The following is a 10,372-nucleotide window of genomic DNA, read 5'->3' on the forward strand; positions in this document are numbered from 1 at the left end:
CATGGCACATAGCAGTCACCCTAGTCCTGTGATTCTAATTTGTCTTGCTTTAATACTAATTTCCCTTATTTTTAAAGAATATTGTTGAATTTGTTTATAAAAGAAGCACATGGTGAGGCATGGAGTACAGTTTGGAAAATGAAGCAGAGCTCTCACTAAGGACACCACCTAACTAATGATTGAATATGGTAAGGAGCAACTTCCCTGATTTTATTCCATCGAGATGCTCACCTAACATGATAGATTATCCCACCAAGAGAGACAGAGAGCAGAAGGCATAAAAAAATGTAAATATTTTAAAAAGAAAAATTACAATAAAATTATATAAAAGTAATCACATAAATTGACGTAATTTGATATAATTCGTCAGATTATAATAAAATTATTTTTATTATAAAATACATTTAATAGATTAGAAAAAATTACATCAGTTTATTAAATTATTTTTATATAATTCATTTATGAAAGTGGCTGCAATCTTTTAAAAGATACGAAAGAAATATCATGTAACAAGGAAGTGAAGTGTTTTACATTGTAAAATCTTTGATAGGTCTGCAGTCATTGTCTAATGCTAGATTTTCCAGCTTACAAATATTCCATACATGCATTAGATTCTTTTGTATTTTTTTTTTTTTTTTGAAGAATTTTGGAAATTCAGCTACAACATAAATGATAAAATAGAAAACCTCCAGCTATTTGTCTATTACTCTCTACTGGCTAATCAGGCACGTACTAGCTTGATTAATAATTCACTCAACTTTGTCAAACTTTTGTGTCTGTTTCAGTTTAATTAGCAAATAAACTTCTTAAGAATAGTTTTAGGAACGCATAAATGGGATAAATTAATTAGAAAATGATACACAAACAATTAGAATTGGATAGCGGACAGCCTGTCCACCCGTCCCACTAGAGGACGGGCGGGCAACCCTAACTAAAAAAAAAGAGAGTATAAAAGTGGGGAGCAGGTTAGTACCATACGTGCCCAAAATTTCACTCACATGCATACATACAAAAAATGTATAAAAAAAACCCTGTCTGAAATTTTATGTTTCACTAGTAACTATCATCTCTTCTTCTCCTCTCAACTCGCTTATTCTTCTCCGCACACGGCCAAGCGGTAGTCTACGACTGTATGACCATAACTTGGTCGTGGGTCTCTACGACCCAAAACCACGATACATGTCGTGGATCATAACAGTTAAAGACCCACATTTGCGACCATTGGTATGCAAGCTTTATGACCTACAATTTTTTACACAATCCTATTTTAAATGAACGGCATTTTTATAAAATAACTAATAAGAATAACATTGTTTTACATAAATATCATCAATTTAAAACATAATTATATAAATATACTCAAAATAATCAAAGTGATCTTACAGCAATGACGCCTCTCTCAATTAAGAGAAAGACTGTCCCTTTTGCCAAATCGTGCCCACATAATTTGCAATAGTACTTAGAACTCTTGAGGAGCTGAAATGAGAATTGACATAAAGAATCTCTATCATTTGCTCAATAGCGGCCATATTCGCTGATCTTGACACTATCAAGTTTCGAACTACCTTTAGTTCGGTTGAAACCTATTCATATTTTCATCAAAACATATATATGCTATTATTTTTGTTTGAGAAGTATTACAGATATAAAAAGATTACGAAAAAAAAAAAAACCTTTAAAGTGAGTTTCTTCTTATACTAAGCTCAAAGTTTTAAAATGATGTAGTAATTATACTGAGCTCACCTACTCACAAAATATCATACCATCAAATTGAATTTTCTTTTTAATATGAATTGGTATTTATCCATGAGAAGTCAAGAACAAACTATTTAATTAGGGAGAGTATTAAGTGGTAGTACAATATATCCACCAAAAGTGGAAAAGCATTCAAGGTTGAGTTATTATATTTTTAAGTCGGCGTATAAAGTACATCACTCACAATATTTAAATAGTAAATTTTGATTTGTAGGAAAATTATTTTATAAATTAAATTATGTCACATAAATAATGTGTGGTGTAAAGATTTTAAAATAACATTACTCTTTAAATTTTATGATTTTTTTGCCAAACATTGAAACAATACTTTTTGAACTCTAGGTTTTAAGTAAAAACTTGGGGGCTCTTTGGGATGTAAAGCCGTAAGGGCCAGGGTTGCATTAAAGGATGCGTTCAATTAACAAAATAGTAGTGATAAATGATAATACAAATGCATTTAATTAACCTCCCTTATAGAGATATCCGGCCCTTGCCTTCTCTTTAAAAAGAGAACCTCTTCTTTCTCTCTAGAAAGTCCAAATCACTCCGAGTGTCTCTGCAGGAGAAGAGGGTGAGAGCTATGATATACTTTTCACCCTCCTCTCCATCCCCATTTCCTTTCCACTACCACTGTATGAATATGCTTATATGGTAGTTTTTTTTTTCGCTCCTCCCCTCCACCGGTTCGGTTTTCGTCATATCTATTGCACTCCGGCCACCATCAGTTGACACACGTCCCACCATGCAACCCTACTGTCGCTGATCTACTGGGATGACACTGAACCGTGTCAAAAATCTCGGCGCGTGACCCTCATGCACGGCATGCTTCCACGCGTGGTCTTCATGCGTCGCCGCACCACAATGACTCTACTAGCTACACGCGCCGTACCAATAGATTTCCCACCTCACGATCTTTCAGATCTGCCCCACCTCACCTCCTAACCATCAGCACATGGCCTCCACGCGCCACCACAGAGGCTAGGAAAGACAGATTATCCATCGCAGATCAGTCCATCCGATGTCGATTTTTCTACTATGTTATCGTTTTTCCTAACCGATGATATTGAAATAGGGATTACGAATCTCTCCAAAAAATATCTCAAGACAACAAACTGCAATATACCCACAACTTATACTGCTTCCAGCAGTGGCTTACTTAAAAACCGTCTTTTAAGATGGCGCCTTCTTTGTAGGGCATCGGTGTGAACCAAGAAATTGATCCCAAAATTCATTTTATTTTCATTTTTTCCATCACTTTTCTATTGTGGTTATAGTATTGGAGTGTTTGTTGGGAACCTCGCCCCCTCCACATGTATAATCTTTTCCTTTACTGATAAAATTTGTTTGCTTTGAAAAAAAAAAAGAAAAAGAAAAAGACAAGTGCATTTAATTATATTGTGATTGCTTAATTAACTCCAAGTCATATAGATTTGAAATGCTTTTGCAATGAGTAGTTGTATCTGGCTAGGAAATATTAAATTTGCTTGAGAATGAAGAATCTAATTTGAGCGCCAATGCCGAAAAATCGCATAACAGGTCAAAATGAGAGAAAGAGTAATTTTCTGCCTGCTATGATGATTCAAGCCTCGATCGGTGTGGTTTAGAGCTCCCGACGGTAGTTCGGTACAGTTGTACAATATCTATGCGAACATCCATGGCAGTGAATGAAAAATATATGCAGGAAAAATAAAAGAGGTTGAAACACACAAGTTTACGTGGTTCAGCATAATGCTTACGTCCACGGGCGTTTGGGGAGAGGAAATCCATTTTATTTTACAATCTCTCATTTCTCACTATACAACGGAAGTTGAAGATCTATTCGCTGGAAGAGATATTCTCGCTGCAGCTCTCATCGTGAGGTTAAAGAAGCTAAAGAAGAAGAATCCCCTTTGTCGCTTGGTCTAATCCTTTTTTATCCCTTACATTGGGCGTGGTGAAGAACGACAACCTTTTCTCTTACGTGTCTGACCACCTCACTTTTCTCCACTTTCTCATTTTCCTTTACGTGGCCACCTTCATTTCCTTCTAACATTTACTTTTTCCTGGTCTCCTCTTTTTCCATTCCTTCTCTCTATTCATTTGTCTTTTAGCAGGGGCCCTTTGATAGGTTGGGTCGGAGATATTTTATCTCTTACATTGGGTAATTAAATTGTTAAGATGTGATTTAATATGGTATTAGAGCACAATTTTGTTTAAACTCTAACTCTATACTTTATTCCGTTTAATTAAATATTTTACATGTTGTATGTACTTATTAAAGAAAAGTCTGGCTCACACGAATGATAAAATATTAAGAAATGATTTAAGTAATTAAAACTACAACTTTAATTAAGTATTCTACATGTTAAACATCTTTATTGAAGGGAGTCTAGCTCACATATAAGGAATGTTAAAACAATATTAAGCTGTTGGAATAAATGATAAGTTAAGATGAATGTTTAGAACAAATAAATGCTCAGCTTCTTCTGTTTTCTTGGTTTTCTCTTTTTGTCACACAAACTGCTTGGGATTGAATTTTGAATAAAGTTGGGGGTCCATGATTAAGAAAACGGATATGAATAACGGCTAAACATGAGTAGTTATGATGTTGGCAACGGGCTTTATTCGTAGTTGATATCTTTAGTATAAGGATTTTGTTATGCATCAGTCACTATTTATTTTTATATTTTATATTTGACAATTTTTTTTATATTTTTTTATTAGATATGAGATGTGTGCAGTGAATAGTAACTTATGAGAAGAATTATTCTTAATACAAAAAGTTGTGAGGCTTGTAACAAGCTTGATATTGTTGGATAAATGGACTGTGAATACCCATGAACCCCTAGGTCCAACTACAAAAAAAGCCTTAAAAGATCTCCTCGCCCAAGGTCCAATCCACTATATAAATAAATAAAAGAATTTGAGGGGTGACAAGTATATAGCCTTTTTTTTTTTAATTCTATTTAAAATGGAATGGTTATATAAAGTTTGAAATTCAAATAAGATTTTTTAAAATATTTTTTTATGTTTTATGAACTGATATTGTCAAATTGATTGATTGTAAAATAGTTGTATCTATATCATTATTTATTAGCTAAAATTCTGGTCATCTATTCTTATCTTGTTCTTTAAAATAGAAAAGTATAAGAAAATGACATTTCGCGCATCTTTTCATAGAGTTTCAATAATTTGGATTGAAGAAAGAGAAATTTTATTTGCAATCCTGATTGGAAAATTGCGTATGCAGTCTCATTGATTAATGAGGGTAAAAGAAAAAATATTTTAAAAATGATATTATTGTAATTTTAAGTTTTTTTTAAAACATAACTATATAAATTTGCATAAATAATCTCTATTTGGGGACTGTATATAGACTAATTCAGAAAGAAAAGAGCTTGGAAAACGCTATATAAGAGTAGAAGGAGAAGCTTTTACAAGTATGGAGAGACATTTTGGTGAAGATTGTAGCCACAAAGGGATTCCAATAAAAGCCATGAGTCGTGTTGAATAATTGTCATCATTATTCATAAAAGTCCTTGTGAAGAATTGAAAATTAGGATAATTAGGTGTTGATAAGTCAATTAAAATACATTTGTACAACATTTTTTAAAATATATTTTCCACAAGAACGTGATGGTGTTATTGGTGTAGAAACAAACCTATTTCTCGAGGTTCCTTGTAGACTCCAAACTTAATGTATAAACTCATGTTGGCGATGGAGAGTCATTTGAATCTCTCTTGTAATGGGCCCAACAGTTCCACAAGCATGCAGGAACATCGTATGTTCGTTACCACGAGATCGAATCACCCCCATACAAGATTACTATAATAATTAACACTGATAGTAGATATGTACTCTTAACGAGATATTCGAGATATTAGTCCACGATATGTCAACCATTTCTTTTGACAACCATATCTCGAGAATATAGCGATCAGAATCTCGAGATTTTGAGAAAATAAATTATTTTTATCAACAACAGTCCACCCCTATATGAGGGGCTAACACCAGCAGTCAAAGTACGATTCCACACCCACTATTGTTAAGAAATACACTCGTATTTCTGACTTGGGTATCGGAAGTGCACTAGACACATCGAGCCACCCTTTTTCCTTGTTGTAGATTATTGGTCGAAGTTTGTTGGTGATGAAACAATGTCTTCAACATGCGATTTCTTCTTTTCTATTTTTTGTGGTTGCCTTGTTTGTTTTTTCAATTGAAGATGAGATGAATCGAGATAAAAATTGAAAGTTGAATAAAATATTATTAGAATATATTTTTTAATATTATTTTTATTTTAAAATTTAAAAAAATTAAATTGTTTATTTTATTTTGTGTAAAAATTTAAAAAAATTATAATAATTAGATGATATGAGATGATAAATTTTATAAAAGTGAACGAGACCTAAATGGATTGATTAATTTATTTCATAACACTTGAGATATATATTTTCGAGAAAACCTATTTATAAGCCTCAGTTTTTACAGATCTAACACATCGTTTTATGTAAAAACCTTCAATATCAGCTATATTAAGAAATAATTAGTATTTTGACTTTTTTAAGATTGTAATGGTCCAGCTATAAATGATGTTAGAAAAATATTAAAATATATTTAAAAAAATTTATAAAATATTTATTTTTTTACATGTAAATTATTAATATATTAAAAATTATGAAATTTAAAATTTAAAAAAAAAAACTAATAAAATGATAAAAAGAAAGAGAACGAGAACATGAATCCGCTGTAGCACTACGGCAATTCTAATCATTATCAAGAATCCGGGTTCAAATCCCGGCAGCGGAATTTATTTTTTATTTTTTTTTCCTTTTTGGCCTCTTGTGTGAAAAGTACACGACAAGGTACATTTTTTAAAAAAGAGAAATAATATTTATAATTGTGAATATGTAAGTATTATACAATTATTTTTAAAAAAATAAATAAATATGAAATTCATATAAAAAGAATTAATTTTTTATGAGTGAATTCTACTTTTTTTCAAAATGACTACACGATATTTACGCATTCCACGAATGTATATAACATTACTCTTTAAGAAATGCTTATATTCACACTTCAGAGACAGTGAACGAATGAAAACCGTAGGCATGCCAAAAATGTTTTGCTCATATTTTGTACGGAGAAGTGTATAAGGTTTCGTTTGAATACAAAAAGTATTTTATTTCATCTAAATTTATTTTATTTAATTATTATAATTTTTTTAGATTTTCACACAAAATATAATAAATAATTCAATATTTTTAAATATTAAGGTAATAATAATATTAAAAAATAATATTATAATAATATTTTATTTAATTTTCATCTCAATTCACTATCCAAACGGTACCTAAAAATAAACTCACAAATTGACATAATTTCATATGATATGTTAGATATATTTTATAATAAAAATAATTTTTCACATCAAGTCCTATCAATTTCTAGATTTATTTTTATAAAATATTTTTGTTGGTCATTTAAAAATAAAAGATCACCAAAAAAAATGAAAAATGATACTTGCAGGCATTATTGTGCAAGTATCATACAATCATTTTAAAAAAATAAATAAATACGGGATCCACATGAACAAAATTAATTTTTTAATATTAGATCTCATTTTTTTTTAAAACGACTGCACAATACTTGCACAATCCACGACTATATGTAGGATTATTAAAAAAAATACATCTTTCTTTATATTTTTGTTTGGTCGAAAGCATTGGACTCATTTAGATTCAGAAATGAAATAAGATAGTTTCAATTGAAAATTGAAACTTGAATAAAATATTATATTTTAATAATATTATTATTTTATGAAATGAGATAAGATAAGATTAAATACTCTCTAAATCTAAACAAACTTACTATAGATGTTAGCTTTTCTTCCATAGTGAGCTCCGCCACGGGGAGAACTCACCATGGAAGAAAGAAAAAAGTGATATATATGTTGCAAAAATATCATAGAACAACTCATATCGAAACGAACTATGACTTAGGTAACCTTGCCCTGTGTTGCTTTATTGTGATTATTGTGATTGTTTCCAACGCTCGGATTAATGGTATATTCATTCATGCATTTTGTAAGTATTATGCATTCTTTTTTAGATTTAGTGAAGTTTATTATTAAAAAATTAATTTTTTTATATAGATCTCATATTTATTATTTTTTTTTAAAAAGTGAACAGTATTTACGTATTCTATGATTATAAATGTAATTTTTCATATATATATTGATTAATTAATTTCGTAACACTTAGAGAGGTTTGGATAGTGAGTTAAGATGAAAGTTGAATAAAATATTATTAGAATATTATTTTTTTAATACTATTATTATTTTAGAATTTGAAAAAAAATTGAATTATTTATTGTATTTTGTGAAGAAATTTGAAAAAATTGTAATAATTATATATGATGAGATGAGATAAGATGAAATATTTTTTGTATCCAAACCTAGTCTTAAGATTACTGTTGTGGGAGAGCGAGGGAGACGGGAGGGGAGCCGAAAATGGAGCTCTCACGAGCAGCTTCAAAAATGGTGTCTTGGTTTTCAGACGAGGTAACTGATTTTATGAAGAACAGGGGGAGAGAGAGGAATGAGGAGTAGTGCCAGGCTGTTGCCTAGCATTGACCATTGGGTGTGCCGCCTAGCACAAATTTGTCTTCTTATTTTTTTCTAATTTTTTTATTCCCATTTTTTTAACATTTTAAACATTTTTAAAAAATATTAAAAACATATCAATATACTAATAATTACTTTCTTAATTATTAAGTAAATATATATATATAGATTGTGTCAAAATTATGTGTCAAAATAGTTTTTCTCGAGGAATGAGAGTGTCTTGGCTTGGTTTCGATAAAGAAAATGATTTGCACATAATATTTTTCACAATACATTATACAATTTTATTTTAAATGAGAGATATTTTTGTAAAAAATTTTATAAAAATAATATTATTTTACAAAAATACTCTTATTTTATAATGTTATTATATAATATGTTAGGTGTATATCATTACTTTGATTAGGGGTGTAAACTCAAACCGAAAAATTGAAAAATCGGACCGGACCGGACCGGACCGAACCGGACCGGTTTTACCGGTTTTGAACCGGTCCGGTCCGGAACCGGTTTTTAAAACATAAAAACCGGTCGGTTCCCCGATTTTTTGGACCTGACCGAACCAGTTGATTAAAAAAAATAAAAAATAATATTTTTATATATAAGTTTTATACGAAATATTTTATATATATTAAATATTAATATATATAAGTTTTATATATAATGTATAATTATAAATTTTTATGTGAAATTTTATATATAACATATATATTCATATATGAAATAATTTCTTATTATAATTTATAAATTATTACATAAAATGTTAATACTAAATCACTAAAAGTTTATAAATAATACTAATATATAATTTATAACTATACCAATAGTCTAATATTAATACTATTATATAGTCTAATATATTAATAAAATTATAAAACAGTTTTTTTTAAATCAATTTTTTTTTTTTTTTATGAACAAATTTTTAGTGACAAATTGTGAAATTTACATTTTAAAAAAACTGAAAAACCGGACCGAACCGGATCGGAAACCGGTAAAATTGGAAGTACCGGTTTAGGAGGGTAACCGGTGCGTAATCGGTTTTGAAAAAAATAAAACCGGTACATACCGATTCGGTCCTAAATTTTATCTAAAATCGGATTGGATTGGACCGGACCGGTTACACCCTTAACTTTGATATTTGATAGCTTTGGATTAGGTTTTAGACGAGGTGTGGGGGCTGGAACGAGGAAGAAGGCTGCCAGGTGGCTTCTACCACATCATTCGATGGAAAAATTCAATGGCCGTAGCAATACTCATATTCAAAAATGTGGTTGGATGTTAAAACAATAATTTTATTTGGATAGGTGTTCGAGTTTTATTATTTATCTTTAAAGCTAAACAATATAAATAGTTTACTAGTAAAATTATAGACTAACATGATTTGATATTATAAACAAATATTTATAAATTGATATGATTTGAGGTTTCGTACATCATATTATAATTATTTTAATATAAAATAAATCTAACACATCAAATTAAATTACTTAGTTTATAAATCTCACTTCTAAAATGGTTTCTATTGGTTTCTATTATTATCAAAACAAATTGGCCATTTCCCATTAAAAACTTATTTATAAATAAAATAAAATTATTATAAATACTATACAATCATTTGTGAGACCTACGTCTATCTCTTCTCTAATAATTTAAAACAATCTCATCTCAGTTCCAATTTAAACACACAAAGTTGTCCAGTTTGAATTGAGAAGTGATCTTATCTCATTTATTTATTATAATTTTTTTAAATTCTCACATAATAATAAACAATTCAATATTTTCAAATCTCAAAATAATAATAATATTATAAAATAATATTATAATAATATTTTATTCAATTTTCATGTCAACTCATTTCATCTCATTATCCAAACGGCACCTAAATCAATTATTATTATATTATCACTTGTCTCAAAAGTTTAAACAGATAAGAAATAGCGATTTTAATCATTTAAATTATAACTATATGCTACTATATTTCACGTTCTAGGTCATACAACACTCTGATATATTAA

Source organism: Juglans regia, chromosome 6 (genome assembly GCF_001411555.2).
Source record: "Juglans regia cultivar Chandler chromosome 6, Walnut 2.0, whole genome shotgun sequence".
NCBI classification, from domain to species: Eukaryota; Viridiplantae; Streptophyta; class Magnoliopsida; order Fagales; family Juglandaceae; genus Juglans; species Juglans regia.